The sequence below is a fragment of the Mauremys reevesii genome, linkage group 2 (assembly GCF_016161935.1).
Source record: "Mauremys reevesii isolate NIE-2019 linkage group 2, ASM1616193v1, whole genome shotgun sequence".
NCBI classification, from domain to species: Eukaryota; Metazoa; Chordata; order Testudines; family Geoemydidae; genus Mauremys; species Mauremys reevesii.
The window spans coordinates 163521608-163542178 of NC_052624.1; the positions used below are offsets into that span (position 1 = coordinate 163521608).

The 20571-nt window shown below is 40.2% G+C and overlaps 1 long non-coding RNA gene across 2 annotated transcripts in view; it reads right to left on the minus strand.

The window, feature by feature from the left end:
- Positions 1 to 14185, minus strand: part of LOC120398682 — a 29622-nt gene extending 15437 nt beyond the window's left edge. The window contains exon 1 of one of the 2 annotated variants that reach the window (XR_005594628.1): positions 13962 to 14185. This is a non-coding gene — a long non-coding RNA (uncharacterized LOC120398682). The remainder of the gene's footprint in view (positions 1 to 13961) is intronic. The other variant, XR_005594627.1, reaches the window with a different exon arrangement.
- Between the last annotated feature and the right edge of the window lie 6386 nt (positions 14186 to 20571).

The following is a 20571-nucleotide window of genomic DNA, read 5'->3' on the forward strand; positions in this document are numbered from 1 at the left end:
ATTCCATGGGAAAATAGCCTGTGATCGTGTCATTAACTGTTGTATCATAATGCATGCAGAAAATGGAGGTGAATTATAGTTGGATGGTAAACCTTAATTCCAGTATTTCCTAACTTTTGAGTGCCTGACTTGCAATCTGAATGTTCCTTTTACATAGGGTTTTTGTTTTGTTTCACAATTCCTGTAACTTAATACCTTTAAAAAAAAAAGACATGCCATGGGTCAGCAGCAGCCCCTACCTCCTTCTCTTCATCCCACCGGTTGTCAGAGCTATCAGCACTGCCTATAAGAAGTGATGTATGTGTTGGAAAAGTCAGTGAGTACGTGTTATAGATAAGAATTAACATTGGTATTGGGATGTGCAAGGTGTGTTTTCATAGATCAGTAATACCATTAACCAAATGTATGAAATCCAATGGTAATAGAATATTCATGTAAATTAGTGTACCTGGTTATTTCCAGTATTTTAGTGCAGATGGTAGGTTTTTTAAGTGGTAATGCTTTAGAGATATATATTTTGTATGAGAATTAGATTTATTACCTTAATAACCTTTATTCTAAGTTAATTGTGTTTGTGTGGGAATTTCAACTATTTAAAAGAAATCTACAAAGTCACAGAAATGTAACTGGGGATGGCATAGAAAACTTTATGCGCATACTAACCTACTTAAAAAAAATCTTTGGAGATTTTCATTCAAAAATATGGATCATTTACTTTTTGTAGCTGCATCCGTCTCTAAAAATTTCACTGACAATATTCTGATGAAACAAACACATGCCAAGTAGCAGGCAACTGCCCTGTGAATTGCCGTTCCTCTGGGAATTTGGCAGCTCCTTCTGTGTCACTTCATAACATGAGGTGACTAACTCCAGCAACTAGAGCAGCATTATTCTGCACTGTCTGTCAGCACCTCAGGATTGGAAATGAACAGTGTAGCCACTGATACTTCTAGGGAGGTGAAAGTGTTTGTTAATGTGCTAAGAATTAAGTGTCTTTCACATTTTTAGACTGAAAATATTATTAGTGAGTAATAATAGTAGCGCTAATGGCTGTTAGGGGTTGAATGCTTCTCTCACATATGCCTGTTTTACACTGTTGTCACTCCGCTGACTTCAGTGCCTGATTTACATGGGTGTGAGGGGAGGATCTTAAAAATAACCTTTTAAAACAACTGATCGGCTTGGTCCAGATAAGATGCTAATTTATCCCTTTCCTAGTCAACCTTGGATTAGTGTAAGATGTCATAGAAAATTGGTTTTCTATTATAGATGTTCTGAATGAAGCCATATAAAATTCAGCACCATGATTTGCAGAAATGGATGATGCAAGCAGAACAACACTCATTTATTTGGTCTTTCTTCATGTACTAGCTCTGTATCTGCCAACAAGCTCCTCTCTACATTGCTAACAAGACCGTGGTTAAAAATGGTTTTACCTACTTTAATTTTGCCCCCGTTGTGCACAAGTTATAATGTGGTTACAAGTTGTTACTGAAAACCACTATCCGGAATTGTTTAGTGAAAACCATGATCAAGACTACAATAGATTGTTGCTACTAACTTGGGATAAGGTCACCATGACGATCTGTTTGCCAGCAGAGGGGTGTAAACTGCATTTAAGATACTCCTTACTCCCTTGTTCAGGCTACAAGTTGCAGTACAGGGTGCAGAATAGCCTCCATCGGGTCTCTACTCCCCCTTTCATGCATGTAGGCAGGGGCAGGGAGGGGGTAAACTTGGACTCTGTTTCCCCAACTCAACTCAGTGGCCAGTATAGCTGAGTCTGCTTGGGGAATAATTACTCTATGCTAGGTATACAAGTGATGCAACTTTCTTCCTCCTTGGAGCAAGGGGGAATGAGGGTACAAACTGTCACTCTCTTGAGTTGCAATTCAGTCTCTGGTCTGCTTCTGGGGCACTCACTGCAACTAAGCACTGCTACATACCAGAAGGGTGTGGTTTTCTGTCACTGAGTAAGATCAGTGTTATATTTCACTGAGTGGATGGACTCTCTGGTCCACGGCAGGCCCTTGCCAGGTGCTCTAGGGAGGAAGTGGGTGGAGGACAAGGGGTTTTCCTTCACATCCCTCATCTGCACAGAAGGAGACACAGTCTGTTTTATGGCGAGAGGATGTGGGTTGGGGCTGAAATTCCAGCTGGCACCCTTGTGTGCGCCAATGGAAGCTATGCTATGCTTGCCAGGACTAAAAATTCATTTTATAACACACATTAAAAATAGTAATTGGGCCAGATGCTCAGATGGTATAGAGCAGCACAGCTCCATTGAAATTAATGGAGCTACACCTATTTATACCACCTGAAGATCTGGCACAGTGGATCATATTTTCAGAATGGTATTAACCCACCTCCTATGACCCTGATCCTGAAGTTGATAATGTGTGGGTGCATTATTTTGCCTGCGGAGAGCCCTCTTGAGTTGCATAGGGTTCCATGCAGTCACAGCAGTTTGACCATATGCTATCAGTTGCAGAATTTGAGGCTAAATTTGTGCTCACTCTATTCAGGATTCATATTTGGGCATGCCCAAAACCTCAAATTTATTAATGGAATTTGGGTAGTTATATGTGCAGCTACTTGATTTGTGTGGAGAATGCTGGTCTGAAGAAAATTAGAACTTCAGATGGGCACTTCTAGACTTTCTATGGCAATAGGACTTTTGAGAGACCATGGTCACTCAGCCATATGTATTTAATATTTACTGAAAACTATTTTCTCAGCCTTGTATGTAGTATGAGCTGCAGCAGTCCAGATTCTGTGTCAGTGTAATGAGTATTCTCAAAACTATCATTATAAGTGCTCAAGAAAAAAATGGAGTTGTAGAAAAAAAAATTGGTCTTTTTAAAAATAACGAAGTAGGCTTAAAATCACTATTTGATGGGAAAACATGTTTATTAAGGACCTAACTCTGTTTTTAAACAAATAACAAAACAAACACAACAAACATACAAGAACAAATTCAACCCTATCAAATTCAGTCTTTTAAAAGCAAACAGAAAAGTCATATTTTTCCAGAGATCGCTTTGTCTTCCTGCTTGACAAGTCATTTTTGCCAGTCATGTACATGCTTTAATTCAACACGTGTTTTAACACACTTTTAACTCATGTACTTTCTGTTGTTTTTCATAAAATGCATTTTCTCCAATTTCCCAGCCTTTCATATCATGCTTTTTCACACTATATACCATTTTATCACATTTTATAATATCAAAAAGGTACAGTAGCTTCTTTAAGATACCAATTCTTTTTCCTGACATTCAGACATAAAGTTTGTAAGCTGCCACATTCTTTTAAAAGTTTGGAATGAAGGGAATAATTTCTGCTGTTTGAACTTTAGGGAACAAAAAATTGATCAACATACGGCTGAAAACTGTCATTGATACAGCAAATAGATAGACCGTTCCTTTCATTACAAATGGATTTTGGTAAAGAAGATTCTAGAGAATAAGACTCAGCAGATGTGAGACTAGCAGGCCTATATAAATTTCATCTGGCATTTCTGTTTTCAGTGTGAAGTTCGCTTAAGTGCACAATTTCATGGTTGGCCAGTTATCGTCCTTGGCTGAATTTATTTTCAATGCTGGTGAAAAAGATTATTGGTTTGCCAGTTGCTGTTCAGAGGTAATAACTCTAGATAGAAAATACAAATTCCATCAGGATCGCAAAGTTCTAATCCAGTATGTATCTTCATTGCTGGAGGTTAAACAATGTTATTGGACCAGCAGACAGCTAATTGCACTGCTACACAAGATAATGATCTACATAATCAAAATGCATAGTTTCTTTCAATTCGTTTTTAAGGGGAAAAAAAGGCACAACAGCAGTATATTGAAATATATGTATACTGTATATAAGAGAATTTGCTAAAGATTCCTAAACTATCCAATTAGATGAAAAATTATGAGATCAGTTCATTCCAAAGACGTATTTAGTCCTCCTGTTTCAAGTTATCTAACATGATTTAAGTGACTATAATAGTGGCCCTGCTGACTCTGCATAGAACTCCTGTTAATATCATCTGGAGTTCTACTGTATTTTAACACACACCCTCCAAACTTAATATCAGACTATGGGGCCATTTTTATGTTCATTTTAGGAATTTTGTTCTCCAAGCAAGCAATGGCTAGGAGATCTGAGCTTTCAATTTTGAGACGTGGAGGAGAGAAATTTTCCCTATTTTGCTCTATGAACACTTTGGATGGAATGATATTAAGGAAGATGACTAAAGTGACTATCAACTTTAAAAGTTAACTATTCTACTTAGAATCATAGAACATCAGGGTTGGTAGGGACCTCAGGAGGTCATCTAGTCCAACCCCCTGCTCAAAGCAGGACCAATTCCCAACTAAATCATAGCAGCCAGGGCTTTGTCAAGACAGGCCTTAAAAACCTCTAAGGAAGTTGATTCCACCACCTCCCTAGGTAACCCATTCCGGTGCTTTACCATCCTCCTAATGAAAAAGTTTTTTCTAATATCCAACCTAAACCTCCCCCACTACAACTTGAGACCATTACTCCTTGTTCTGTCATCTGCTACCACTGCGAACAGTCTAGATCCATCCTCTTTGGAACCCCCTTTCAGGTAGTTGAAAGCAGCTATCAAATCCCCCCTCATTCTTGTTTTCTGCAGACTAAACAATCCCAGTTCCCTCAGCCTCTCCTCATAAGTCATGTGCTCCAGCCCCCTAATCATTGCACACAGTACTCCAGATGAGGCTTCACCAATGTCAAATAGAGGGGAATGATCACGTCCCTCAATCTGCTGGCAATGCCCCTACTTATACAGCCCAAAATGCAGTTAGCCTTCTTGGCAACAAGGGCACACTGTTGACTCATATCCAGCTTCTCGTCCACTGTAACCCCTAGGTCCTTTTCTGCAGAACTTCTGCCTACCCATTCGGTTCCTAGTCTGTAACAGTGCATAGGATTCTTCCGTCCTAAGTGGAGGACCCTGCACTTGTCCTTGCTGAACCTCATCAGGTTTCTTTTGGCCCAATCCTCTAATTTGTCTAGGTCCCTCTGTATCCTATCCCTACCCTCCAGTGTATCTACCACTCCTCCCAGTTTAGTGTCATCTGCAAACTTGCTGAGAGTGCAGTCCACGCCATTCTCCAGATCATTAATGAAGATATTGAACAAAACCGGCCCCAGGACTGACCTTTGGAGCCACTGATCACTACCTGTTGAGCCCGACGATCTAGCCAGCTTTCTGTCCACCTTATAGTCCATTCATCCAGACCATACTTCTTTAACTTGCCGGCAAGAATACTGTGGGAGACCGTATCAAAAGCTTTGCTAAAGTCAAGGAATAACACATCCACTACTTTCCCCTCATCCACAGACCCAGTTATCTCCTCACAGAAGTCAATTAGGTTAGTCAGGCATGACTTGCCCTTGGTGAATCCATGCTGACTGTTCCTGATCACTTTCTTCTCCTCTAAGTGCTTCAGAATTGATTCCTTGAGGACCTGCTCCATGATTTTTCCAGGGATTGAGGTGAGGCTGATGGGATCCTCCATCCCCGGATCCTCCTCCTTCCCTTTTTTAAAGATAAAAGTTATCCGGATCACCTCCCCCGAGCACCATGAGTTTTCAAAGATAATGGCCAATGGCTTTGTAATCACATCCACCAACTCCTTTAGCACCCTCAGATGCAGCACATCCGGCCCCATGGATTTGTGCTCATCCAGGTTTTCTAAATAGTCCCAAACCACTTCTTTCTCCACATAGGGCTGGTCACCTCCTCCCCATGCTGTGCTGCCCAGTGCAGCAGTCTGGGAGCTGACCTTGTTCATGAAGACAGAGGCAAAAAAATAATTGAGTACATTAGCTTTTTCCACATCCTCTGTCACTAGGTTGCCTCCCTCATTCAGTAAGGGGACCACACTTTCCTTTACTTTCTTCTTGTTGCTAACATACCTGAAGAAACCCTTCTTGCTACTCTTAACATATCTTGCTAGCTGCAACTCCAAGTGTGATTTGGCCTTCCTGATTTCACTCCTGCATGCCTGAGCAATATTTTTATACTCCTCCCTGGTCAATTGTCCAATCTTCCACTTCTTGTAAGCTGCTTTTTTGTGTTTAAGATCAGCAAGGATTTCACTGTTAAGCCAAGCCATGAGGGTAGGTTTCCACTTTATTAGTATCAGGCATAAAGTTACACATTTAGGTAGATATAATGTTAAGAAAGAAAGGATGGGGGAAAGGTGTCTTTAAAACAGAAGAAATCTGTGGCTCTCCTTTCCTGGATTCATTTGCACACTAAAGTTATGTAATCAGGGTCTGAATGAACTCTCTCCTGACAGCTAGCTGGGAGGGGAAGAGACTTCAGGAGAAAACTGTATTTACGTGAACACACCTACTTCTGGGTGCGGAATTTGGGTGTTACTGGCAAACACAAGTTTGCTGACAGATGGAAGGCAATACCATACCTGGAAAAGCTGGGAGATCTGCTGGTCTACAGAATTAAACCTGAGATGGGGCCAGGGCAAATTAAGATAATACATAGAAACCTCCTAGTACCTGTGGAGGAGTTCCTATTGGGATCCAGGAAGTGCTAAAGAACCTCCCCCCAGCTTAAGGGGAGGATCCATTGGGCCTGGAAACCAAATGATTCCGGGGGACAACTAATGAAATAACAGGAACATGATTGCAGTCAAAAGGTCAAACAAAGGGAACCTGACTGGGGAGGAGTTGGTAGGCGCCCCTTATGGAATGGACCATGGCATAAGACCTGGGCAGAAAAAGGGTGTTGGACCAAATCCACCACCCAACATGCACAGTGGGCCCTGTGGTGCTAATCCACCCTTATCTAGCACATCCGAGAGTGAGACTGAAGAGGAGGAAACTGTTGTGGAGTATCCTAGAATGGAGATCAGATTCTGGCCTCCATCAGCTGAACCCAGTGAGAGCTCCACTGCTTCAGCTCTAAACCCCATGGCAGAAGCATTTAGGCCTGTTGCTGGCAACCCCCCATCAACTATGAGAACAGCCTGGGACTATGAACTTGTCCCACCAACCTCCCCAGATCTCCTGACAGTCACTAAGAGATTGAGCTGCAGAGGTCACAGCAGAGTGACAGTCGGGAGCAGCGAACAAGTGGCTGGCGGTAATGGAATGAGTAGCTGGTGGGGTTGCCAATGGAGAGGAACTGTAGCTGGCAGGACGGCCAGAGGAGAGGAACCGCGGCCGGCAGAGCAGCCAGCCAGATCAAGGGTTCAGGTGGTGAAGCAAGAAAGGTGCCTTCTTCCCTGGGTCAGAGGAGAACTCACACAGATGGACCTCTGAACCCTGGGTCCTCACTGACCAACAACAACCACTGTGAGTGAGGTATGGTGAGGGAGCAGAGAGGGGCACAGAAAAGGAACTTTTGGTTGTAGAACTCAAGAACATGAGGCAGAAGGCACTGCCCCATGCACTCTGGGGTGGGTGTCCTGTTCACAGTTTTATGATTATGAATCCTGCTTGTGGCATTTTCTGCAATTAATGTTGGGTGATTTTCCTTCTTTCATTAAATGGTCATTTTCTATACTCAGACTCTGTGCTTGTGAGTGGGAAAATATTGCCTCTAAGAGGCGTGCAGGGGTGGTGTGTAATTTTTCCATGTTACTGGGTGGGGGCTCGAGCAGGTTCTGTGTTGTATTGTTGAAAAGGAACCCTAGATATTGAACCCAGCCCTGGTTGCTGCCAGCTCCACCTGGCAGAAGGGTTACAGTTATTTGCTTTAGTTTTAAAAGGCAAAAATCTCCAGAATCAGTCTAAAAGACAGAAGAAATCTTGCATAGAAATAATGTGGGGGAAATGTGAGTACTCTAAGGGCCTGATTCAAAGCCCATTGGAGCAACTGGTAAGATCCACAATGCACTTTGGATCAGGCCCTGAGAAAAAATCCAGTTTATGTGACACCCAAATGAAGATACAAACCCAGAGGAAAGATCTTCTCACTTTGTTATTGAAGTCCCAATCTAAAGCCAGTTGAAGTCAGCAGAAAGATTTTCATTTTTCTCAGTCAGTTTTGGATTTGCCTCTCATTTTACTAGCTATTATTAGTCTGGTTCAGAGCCTCAAAAAACTCTGTTTGCTAATATTTTGTTCCTTTAAGTTGAGTCACATGAGTCTGCAGCAGCTGCTATATATGGCCTTTGGGATAGAATAGTTTATCTTATGTTAATCAGTCAAATTTCAAATCCTGAACTTCATTATGCATACTTTTTAAAGCCTTGACTAGTGAGGTTGACAAGTCTTATGTAAACATCATTGTGAACTGGGATTGGAAACTTTGTTAAAACCTACTCATACCCCTTATTAGAACTCTGTGACATGTTCAATAAAACTCACTTTCTGCAAGTTGCATCATTGCCAATTATGCTCAATAGCTGTTTTCACTCAAATAAAATTACTTATCATATTATGAAAGCAGAAGATGGAGCTGGAGTCAATGTTGAAAAATGTCTTGGTCTGTCATAGCCCAACAGTTATTTATATAACAGTGTTCAATTTGAATCAGATGAACAAGAATTTTTTTTTGGTTCACTACCAATTAAAAAAAATGATTTAAAGAAATAGTTTCAGGTCAAACAAAAACAATTTTTGCAGCAAATTGAACAGTTCAAAAATCATTGAAGGTGGATCAAAACATTACATTCAACCTGATTTTTTTTATTGTGAACATTTTTAAATACAATTAAAGGATATTTTGAAATAAAACATCGTTTCAAGCCAAAAAAATTGTTGGTTTTAAAAATGTCAAAATCAAACATTTTGATTCTTTTTCTGAATTCATTTTAGGTTTATTGTTTGATTATCAACTTTGCAGAATTATTTCACAAATTTCCCAAATGTTTGTGTTACCCAATCTGCATTTTTTCATACACAAATGTTGTATGAAAAATGTTGCCCAACTCTTATAATAATATTTTATAATTTAATAACTAGTGATGGTCAAACATCAAATATCCCTTTGGATGCTCATCCAAACTTTACCTGAAATTCAGAACCTTTTGAATCTGCACATTTTGGAATCTTGCAAGAAAAATCCTTCTCACAATATTTTGGCACTTCTGTTTCCAACACTGACTAGAACCAGAAAGGGCAAAGATGAATAGAAATTAACTTTTCCTTTCTATTATTTTTATCCGAAAGTTTACAGACTTCAAAAAGGTCTCTTAAAATTTAGTTTGAGTTTGTGTAAAAGTTTGGGCAGCCCCATTTTTAATCTACAATATGTCACTAGTTCTTAAGAATAATGTGGTTTGTGATTGAGGGTGTAATATAGTGTGAAATGTGTATTACTTCTTAACATTAGGTTAAAACTGAAATAATTTAATAGGAATCAAAGCTATAAGCAGGACTGGTTAGGAATATGTTCTCTCCATACATCCCCCTCCTAAGATCATCAGTCTGTGATCTGTGTGCTTTTATTTTTCTATGCAGGCACATTTAGGCTAAGTCACAATATGACCCTATATGTAACTATTTCTGTACATTCTGGCCAAATTCTTTCTTCACCTCAGGTAACCCCGTGGAGGTGAATTAAAGTTACTGTGGTTGCACAGGGAGTAACTGAAAGCAGAATCTCATATCAGTAGCGACTTCAATATGCTTTAAAAAAAACCCTTCCCTTCCCTTATTCAAATTAAACATGACCCTCTTCTGAGGTTTGAGGCCATCACCTCCCCTGTCCCAGAAAAACACCATCCTTATTGTTACCACTTCAACCTATTTAAACTTGCTGCATTATCTTTTTGACAGTGACTCAGCATTCAGGGTTCCTTAGTCTGGAATGCCCAAGGGGGCTTTCTGTAATGCTGTGCTAAGACTGCAGTAGTGCTTTAGGAGTTCATACTTGTTACTGGGTTTGGTGAAATCCAATTATAGAACATATGAGTTTGTGGTTTCTCTACTGTTTTTGTGATCATCTACCCTGTGGTTGGCACTCATGGTTATGATCCACTCCAGACATTGTGACAATTGGTGTAGTCTTGGCAGGATTCCATAGGTCAATTGGTTATGTTCAAGGTTAAAACAGGGAACATCCAACACACAACAAGTTAGTCTTAGGTTTAAAAAGGTAACATAAGAATTCATTTAATAAGAGAAGCAGGTTCACATCAGACGAAAGCTTTAATTCTTTCCGAGTTTTACTATATCTGTCCTGAAATACAAGTAAAAATATGACAAAAATGTAATAGGTTTAACATCAAACTCACAAAATTAAAATTATGGTCACTTAAGTGAATGCAGGACTTTGATGATAGATTCAGAAAAAAATATTGTGAGAAAAAAAGCATCTATTTAAACTCCTTTGAATCAGTGATGGACAATCCTAACGGGGGGCAGAATTTGGATTAAGTTTCTCTGTATTATCCAAAGCTTCTCCGTTATTGGCAAACCTTTGAAGGCACCATGACTCTGTGTCACCAGACAATTCCCTGCTACCTACCTGGTATGTGTCTGCTGGAAGAGAATACCAGTTCAGGGATCTGCTATCTCCTTCCAAGAGAGGGAATCAAGGAGAATAGGGTGGGCTTTTCCTTCACTCCGGTTGGGCTGCTACAACAGACAGCTCAGTTATCCCCCCATCCCACCCCTCAGATTCAGGTCTCCTCTTATGGGAGAAAACTACAGTGCCTTTCTATTGCAGTGGGACCAAGTGACCTCAATTCTACTGTGTTATCAGCCGCTCTTTTAAGATATGAAGCAACAAGAAGCTTATTACACAATATGCATCATAGTGTTGTAAAATCCCCTTCCCCCACAGACACACTTAATGTTACAGTCGTTAATGCTGTGGGAATCGAGGGAGGTAGTGAGGAACTCATCAGTTCATTGCCTATCACCAAGGAGCTCGAATTCTGGGAATGGTAGCAGACTCCAGGGAGTCATTGCCAAAAAGATAATGCAGTTTGTATGAACAAGTTGCAATGGGAAAGTATAAATTAACAAAGGTGTTTGACTGAGAGGGGGAGGTTACAACATTGGCAGACCAAGCGCCAGCTCATGCCAAGGCCCAGGGCCTCACTGAATACTGATAAATGCTTACATGTGGGTTTGTATAGTTAAAATAAATATTCGTGTTATAAGAATGAGTTTAGACTTTATGAAATGTTTGTAGGATGCTGCATGTATTAATCCTCATATCATCTGTATCCCATGGTATAAATTTATATTCGAGGTTTGCGTCCTAAACCTCTGTAATTGTGTAACTCACCAAATGGGAAAAGAAACATTAATTAAGGTAAAGTGCTCATCCTGCTCACAAGATGACCCATTGAAGGAAAATGAGGCATTGTGTGTCATCAAAGGACAAAGACCACATTGATTATATTCCTCAGTCCCTCCAGGAAGGGGAGGCCTGCACATGAACTCAGAGCATCAACTTGGATTCTGGTGATAAAAATCCCTGACAAGGAGAAACAGAAACTTTCATGCTTTCTAGATTCTGAGGGGCAAAGATGCCTATACATAAGCAGGAGATCCCCTTGCTGCTTGGCAGGGGTCAGCCCAAATTTTAAAGCTGCTTATTATAGAACTTCTAATCTGTGAATTTTGCTCCCCCGGTCCCTGTCTTTTGATAAAGCCAGAATGGAGGGTGAGGAGCCTTTATGCCTTACAGTTTAATTAGCTGATCCTTTGAAATGGAAATTTTAAAGTAAACTTGTATATTATTTAGGAAACATACATTCCATTTTTAAAATAAGGGTACTAATTATTTTCTACCATCAGGTAGTTCAGGGTCATAGGAATGGAGAAAATAACAAGAGAACTCTCTACTCTCTATATCAAGTTACAAATGAGAAAAAATCAGAAAAAAATTGTAAACATAACAGAGAAAAGACCTATTTACAAGACCTATTTACATGTCTTGACTTGTACAGCAGTGTCCATTGTACTGTTTGGCTCATGTGGCTTTATCTGATTTGACTTTCGTGATAGCCTACAGCACTATTGTCCTTTTTGCTATCATAGAATTCTATGATCCTGTAATAGCTGACAGCGGTGCCCCTATTTTAAAAGAATGTTAAGTTTTCAAAGTCAGGCACCCAGCATTTAGGAAATGGCAGAATTAAGGTGTGTCTGGAAACCCCCTCCATGTCTGTCTTCTCACCCAGCTCCTACTCTGTCTCCTTGCTCAAAGAGTTTCCATCTCCTCCCTACCAGTTCCTTGTCCAATCTTACTCTTCCTCCCACTCCATTGGGTCTCAGTGCCCCCACCCCAGTTTTCCTCCTCACTAGCTCCTGGTCCCCATCTCCTTGTCCAGCCAGTCCCAGTCGCTTCCAGTCTCCTTGTCCCCATGCTGTTCCAGTCTGCTGTCCCCTCCCACACCCCGGGTTTGGCTCTTGTCCGTTCTGCATTGGAGACAGGTTGCTTTCCTCTCCATGCAACTTGGATGCCAGCAGAGGGAGCATTAAGAGCACAGATAAAATCTCTCTGCTTTCAGTTCTGGTGCCCAGCGACATGGCACAGCCCACAGCAACAGTTGCATGAAAATTCTGCTCTGCACCTGCAGTCCCAGGTTGGAGCATGCTCAGTGCAAATAGAATCTTTGGACTTGTCTACATGAAAATTTAGTTTGTGACAAACTTGACTGTGAATCTCCTGCACTAGTCTTCCTCTTTGAAACAGGACTAGCTCAAAGCCTACTGCTGTGAACTAATCGGTTACGTAGAAAAGCCTTAGAGAATTTAGGTCTAAATCTCTAACTCTCTACTGAACATGTATGAACTGAGATTTTTCAGAAGCTTAAATTTGGCAGAATGTTAGGTGAATTCCCATGGGTTTAGAAGAGGCACATCCCAGATACCAGCAAGACCCCTCCTGCAAAATGTCAAGTGCTGGACCATTTTTTCCCAAAAAACTTCATCTTGAGGCAGAATCCGGAATGGAAAAGTTTGGCAAAGTTATAAGCAACTGAAAGCCAAGTCTTATTTTGAGCAGCATCAGGAAACCTTTACTATAGGTGACACTATCTGCTCCATCTATAACCTTGCTTTGCATGCATGTGAGTTAACATGTCGGAAGCGCCAACATCAGTTTTAGGAGCTGAAGTCTCATTTTCCAAAGTCACGTCTTTCAAAATGTTCAGAATTACACAAGTGACTTTGAAGCCAAAGCACCAGATGTTAAAGATATTTAAGCACTTAACTCACATTGAAATTCTTTAAAAATCTGGGTCAAAGTCTAATTTTCAAGTCACATGTTTTGGAAAATGTTACCAATCACCTTCTGTGTTATTAGACTTTGTTCAGCAGATGTATTTTATGGAGGCACACACTGCCAAATGTGAGAAGTCTACAAACTCCATGACTGCATTGCGCAGTACTGTACTAAGCACTGTTTGCCTTTTTAAGTATTGCAGGATACATATCCCACGGAAGACAATATCACATTTCAAAAGTGACAATACTTACTGACTCGTCACCATATGTTGAACATATCAGGTTTTGTGTCACTGTGTGTTGCATTTTCTCTATCTCACAGACACTGGGTCTATTCAGGGTTAGGATTTAGGGACATTGCAGAACATGGGAACAGATAATCCCAGACAACAGTGTGTGATGCCTGGTGTGCATCAGATTCCCCTGACAGTGGTTACATTGGGGTATTTTGAACCTGTCCATCTAACCCTCGGAAATCTGGACCGTAACTTGTGGAGCCATAAGTGAGGTGATAGTCTTTGGTGCTGTCTATTTCAGAAGCGAAAGTAGAGAAGCCCAGATACCACGCCAAGGTAATACCCAGGAGTGGGGAACGCACCACTGGAGACAATCCTCATACAAACATAAGTAAGTTTTATATCTGTCTCAGTTACACGCATGAAGGAGAATAACCACAAAGTTTTAGCCTTTCTCTATTAAGAGGCTCAAAGTACTTTACAAACATAAAGGAATGAAGCTTCATATGTCCCCTGTGAAGCTCCTCTCAGTGACTCTTTCTCACTCACCATTCCTTTCTCATCCTTCATTATTCCTCCCTCATCACCTCTTCATTGTTTCCGCTTCTTCCTCTCTGACTCTTGTCATTCCTTTCTCTTTGTTGTTTCTGCCCCTGCAATCTGCAGTCTGGTTAATGGAAAAAAGGCACCCCACCTCCTCCAGTCTTGGTTGGCTCTCCTGTTCTCTGGGACCAGAATGTTATGAAGTTGCTAGGCAGCACCAGGTATGAGCATCTGACATCACAAAGTTTTTGTCATTTTCTGTGACAAGTTGTATCAGGGATGAGCTGCTGACATCACTGCATTGTTGTGTCGTCTCCTGTGACGAGATATGCCTGGATCAAAAGTGTGTCAGCTACTTCCAATCTGTTTTACCAATCTCCTCTGCAGTCTCAGATACCTTCACAGTTTATGGTCCTGAGAACAAGATACACAAAACTCAGTGGAAGCAGGGTTGTCTAGTAGTTAGAGCAGGGGCCTGGAAATGAGGATGTCTTTATTTTACTCCTGGCTCAGCTGCTTTGGATAGCTCACTTCTTGTCTGTTTCTCCATCTGTAAATTGGGACTAATAATACTTGTGACAGTCTGTATCTTCATGTTCATCTTTTTTACAAAACTATGTAAAATCTTGTACAAATCATGCCTTGTGAAGTATCATTTGAAAACTTATAATTTGCTGATCTTTATTATACTGGTAAAATGTGTGTAACAATATTGTATGTAAAATTATAAGATTCTACCATATGACATTTCTGAGACATCCTCCAATTTTAGAAAAGTAGGTACAAACCAGTTCTTCAGAGACAAAGGCAAACTGATGCCTCAGCCAGGTGTCAACAAAATCAAATGGACTATCACCTGGCTGAGCGGCTATTCTTTGGCAGGGAGAAGGGTGTGAGTGAGAAATTTACCATCCCATGTAAACAGACTGGCTGTTGTCAGAACCCCAGGAGGTGATTCTCAAAGAGGAGGAAAAGAGATAAAAATGAGGAAAAGAGACCCAAAATTACCACTCTCCCTCATCTCTACTCACGGCATCAACAGCATTTGAAGGACAAAAAAAGCATTGTTGAACTGGGGGAGGGATCCTGGCTGAAGGAATCTAGCCAGACAGCTGTAAGCATATGGTGAGAAAACCCTTTTTGCTTTGAATTCACTAAGCTTGTTAAGTTAGATATTAGTTTGCATTTTACCTTTTATTTGTATAATTCTGACTTTTATGTATCATAACTTATAATCATTTAAAATCTCTCTTTCTGTAGTTAATAATCTTGTTTTATTGTTTTATCTAAACCAGTATGTGTTTGAATTGAAGTGTTTGGGGAAACTTCATTTGAGATAATTGAAAATATGTACAAATCCTGTTAACAAAATGATGAGCTTGTATTGTCCAGAAGGAAAGAGCTGGGAACATTTCTAGGAGCAAGTCTGGAACTGGGAATTTGCTGGTGTTGCTCTACAATAGAATTGAGGAGTGGCTGGCTGAGAGCACTCATATAACTCATCTGGGAGTAATTAATATGCTAGCAGCTGTATAGGAGCAGGCCAGCAGTGGTTACTCTCACATCAAAGCAGTGTAAAAGGCACCCCAGGTTGGAGAACTGAGGGGACACAACTGTCCAACAGTCCAGATTGTACCCTGGGGACTGTCACAATACTGTCCCCCTTTTCCCCCCCTGTTTAAAGTTCTTTGAGCTCCTATTCACTGAAAATTCAAGTGCAAGCCAACACTTAGACAATAACACTAAATGTAGGCCAAACCATACTATTTCAGTCAAATTTAAGAGAGAAAAATGTGGTAAATACACTTTGTGGGACAAATCCATCTCACTTTAATCACTGAGTGATCCAGTTTCTTCTAGTGGGACTACTCCTGTTATTGAGGCAATCTGGGTTTAGTCTACATGCAAAGGTCAAGTCATGGATTGTAAATAACATGGGGGGGAAACATTTTTTATGGTAATAGAGTAAAAGGGGTCCTTTAAAGTTGCTAGTTTTTTATTCTTAGAGCCATTAATGAGAACAACGGACAAAACTCCAGAACAACACTTCTAGTGCTAGCTCTATTTGTATCCCAGGGTCTGACAAGCCTTCTTTCTTTACACATGCATTTTTGGTAGTGGTATACCTGCAGACAGTCAGGAATTGCAAAGCACTTTGGTGGCGATAGCCCGCTAAGTGCCATGTTTTATCTTTGAGATTCTTTGTAACCAATGCTAAAACTGAAGAAAAGAAAGGAATAAAAGATGTGTCGGTGTGTATCATAAAATGTAAAAGATCATTGTAATTACTATCTCTGCAGTAACAGTGCAGGTCCATTAGATGCTGGGAATTGGGGCATCAGAGGTAGTAGGGCAGACAGCACTGATGCAATGACCAGATCATTGGCTGATGTATGTTAGCTCAGTTGACTTCAGTGAAGCAATACGGATTTGCACCAGCTCCTCAAATCTAAACCCCTCTCTATCCCCCAAATCTCACTGTGGTTGTGAGAAATAAGACCAGCCAAAATACAACCATCCAGTGGGCTGAATGTGATAGGTAAGAGAAATAAAGCCTTTAAAAAAAAGGCAGATGAGAAGGAAGAATAAAATGAGAAACCATCAATGCTGGTGTCAGTGGGTTCATTGCTGTTGAGTCAGAACACAAATTAAACAAAAACAAATCCTGTACCCTACCAAAAATAACATCCATTGAGGGAAATTGGTACAGGATCGTACAAGCAATGGCAACAGATGTATATGTGTTTTGCAAACTGTTGACCTAATCCTTCACATCTCATTTACATTCTGATTGGAATTGGCATAATTGTGATCAGGATGCTTTCAGGAACTTGGGCTCAGTTTCAGGATTTGTAATGAAAATCCAAACCAAGCAACTTTTCAGCTTTGGAACAAAACAAATCAAGTTGAAAAGTAACTTTTATGAGACGTATCCCATTTTCGTAGGAGAAATCACTGTCCATGTGATCAGCACCTGAGCAGACATGTTGGGAAAGTTGACAAATATTGCAAAACTGTCAACACACTTGGTAAGGCTTTGTTGTGGTTTGTTTTCTGTTTTTATTTTGTTTTTTAATCCCTCACCACACTGGAAAAATCTGCACTGTTGGAAGTACATCAATGCAGTGATATCAGTATAAACCCCTAATGTAGGAACATGGTACTGGTATAAAGCAGGGTTTATATGAGTGTAGCTGACTCCAGTAATTCATCAGGGTAAGTCACTCCTATCTAAACCCAAATTTGTGCTTGTGCAGAACATCTACATAAGATATTTGCACTGGTGTCACTATGTCAATACTGAGATGTATAGAATACTTGCAATCCATATTTAATTCACCTTTTGAATATTGTAATGCATATAATTCAGTTCTGTTGTGCCCAGTTTTATTTTGGTCGCAGATAAAGGAGGAAGAAGGAAACTGATATTAAAATGTGATTAATAACAATTTTAAAAGGACAGCAAACTCTCTGAGGCTCTATGAGCCAAATTCTTCTCTTGTGCAACACCACTGAAATGTACCGGATTTCACTGGTGTAACAGAAGGCAGATTTTACCTCTGTGTGTGATGTTTCACTCCATATTCTTTATGGAAATACCCTTTCAATATCGATATGACAGAAGAGATGTACTTTATGCACGATGACTCGTAAGGTATCATTGGAAAGGTTATGATTTACTGAATGTGTTTATCCAATTTGTATGCATGTACCAAGTTTTTATCTGAAGCTGAGAATATTGACCATGGCTCTGTATTTCAAATGTGCTACGTTGGATGAGGCCAAACAATGTTAGTGGATTATTGAAGAAATGCACACAAGCATGATGATTACCCCAGGAACTGTGTGCAATAGAAACCTCTCAGAGAGAGCTCTACAAAATGGGCACTGTTTGACCCAGGTCACAACAAAAAAGTTTTTCAGCAAGTGGGAGGAAGATTTAAAAGAGGGACAATGACAACATGAGAGAACCTCACTTTCCCTACAACAACACACCTGGAAACACCTGAAGTGTGAAGACTGAACTGTGAGAAGTGATGGTCCCAGGCTAAGATCTTTAGCCTGTGTATAAAAACCTGGGAAAGCCAAGGCAACTTGTGCCTTAAGAATCTATCAGCCTGTTTTTCACTCAGGGTGAGAATTTGCTAATTTGTACCCTACCTATCTAGTGTGTCAAGCTTAGTTTGCATGTTTTGTTTCATTTACTTAGTAATCTGATTGAACCACTTAAAATCTGCCTTTTATAGTAAATACAATTTGTTTTGTTTATTATTAAACCCATCTTATGCAATTTCTAACTGGGGGAGGTAAGAAGTCATGCATATCTCTCTTCACATTAATGAAGAGGGCGAATTTTATGAGCTTGTGTTGTACAGATATTTCTAAACAGTTCAAGACAGTATTATTTTGAGTTTGTCTCCCAAAAGGGGTGGGCATGTGAGTGCTGGGGGAGTCCTCTCACACAGAACTGACTTCAGTCTGTGTCTGCAGCTGCGTGTGACCCTACCTGTGTGTGTGTGTGTTGCAAGAGATTGGAGAACCTAATTCAGCAAAGCAGGGAGAGGGAACCCAGGCTGATTAAGCAGGAGAGGCTCAGTGAAATCCCAGTACATCAGGTGGCATCCCAAAAGAGGGAAAGTGATTTTAAATATCCTAGCATCTGATTTATAAAAACAGAAAAAAAGGCAAAAAGATATGCATGAGAAGGGAAAGTATTGGGAACACAAGACAGCAAAGATTTCTGCTTAGTTTCTTTCAGTTTAAAAACAATCACATAAAAAAGCAGAGGCAGATGGTGCAACAGCAGCTGTAGAAGGTGCTAAATTTTCTCTTTCAGCCTCCAGTTGCCAGAACTGAAAGTACTGTCCTCATTCTTTAGTCTTATTCATATTCCAGTAATCCTTCAGCATCAGCTATTCAACCTTCTCTTGGTCTTCAGGAGTAGCAGCTGCATTGCAAGAATCACTCAAATCAACTTCTATGGAAATCTGTAACATTATTTAATCTCTTAAAGAAAAACGGAATCAATTTTTCTCTGCCCTAAGATCAGAAACATTCACATGGTACAAAGTGTTTGCATGCATAAAATTGGGAAACATTACTAATTCATTTTAATTACAACGGTTCACATTTAGGTTCTGGCAACACACTCTGGCTAAAAAGTGATGATATTTGGCATTGTGAAAGGACATTGTGAACTGGGTTCCAATTCTGAGTTACTTTGACATTAATTTAATGAAAAAATATCTTATTGTTTAATACATATGTATTACAAGCTAAAAATGAATTCTTTACCAGGGGATGGGGGATTGCAAACAGGTTTAGATGGTTCATTACTCCCTTTCGTTTCATAGATTTTAAGGCCAAAAGGGACCATTATGATCTAGTTTGCCCTCCTGGATAATATAGACGATTGAACTTTCCCCAATGATCCCTGCATTGAACCCATAACTTCTGTTTGAGTTAGAGCATCTCTTTCAGACAGCTCTCCAGTCTTGATGGGGAACGGGGCGTGGGTGGGAATCCATAGATGGTAAAGCCAGAAGAGACCGTTGAGATCATCTAGTCTGACCTCCTGTATAACACAGGCCTCAGGTCCTCCCTGAATTAATTTCTAGTTCAACTACAGCATATTTTTTAGAAAAAAAAATCCATTATTGATTTAAAAATTGCCAATGATGGAGAATCCACCACAATCCTTGGTAAGTTGTTCCAGTGTTTGACTACCTTCACTGTTAAAAAATTGCTTCTTATTTCTAGACTGAATTTGTCTAGCTTCAACTTCCAGCCATTGGAACCTGTTATACCTTTATGTTCTAGACTGATGAGACATCTATTGTCAAATTTCTGTTCCTTATGAAGGTACTTACCAACTGTGATCCCCTTAACCTTCTCTTTGTTAAACTAAATAGATTGAGCTCCTTAACTACCACTGTAAGGCAGGGTTTCTAATCCTTTAATCATTCTTGTGGCTCTTCTGTGAACCGTCTCCAATTTATTAATCCTTCTTGAATTGTGGACACCAGAACTGGGCACAATATTCCATCAATGGTCACACCAATGCCAAATACAGATATAAAATAACTTCTCTACTCCCACTTGAGTTCTTCCTGTTTACTCAGAAGGATCACATTATCCCTTTTGGCGACAACATTGTACTAGGAGCTCACATTCAGTTTATTATCCACCCTCACCCCCATCCCAAATATCTTTTAGAGTCACTTCTTTGCAGGGTAGAGTACCCCATCCTGTAAATATGGCCTTCATTCTTTTTTTCCTAAACATACTGTTTGCTTGTGCCCAGTTTCCTGAACCATCCAGATCGCTCTGTACCAATGACCTGTCCTCTTTGATGAATTATAGGAGGACTGTCCCAAATCTTATTTCTGTTGTAACATTAGGTCATTGTATAGGAATGGTTGAGAACCACTGAGCTGGAGTGTTCCTAGACTTAGACAAATACATGGAGTGGAGAGAAGAAGAAAATGCAGGAAGCATTCATCTTTGTGCCTGTGCTCTCTGAAAAGCTACTCATAATTTCACTCCATGTGCTCATAGCCTGCAAGAAATGCACACAGTGAATGATAACAGTAGTATCAGCCTCCCTACAACTGAA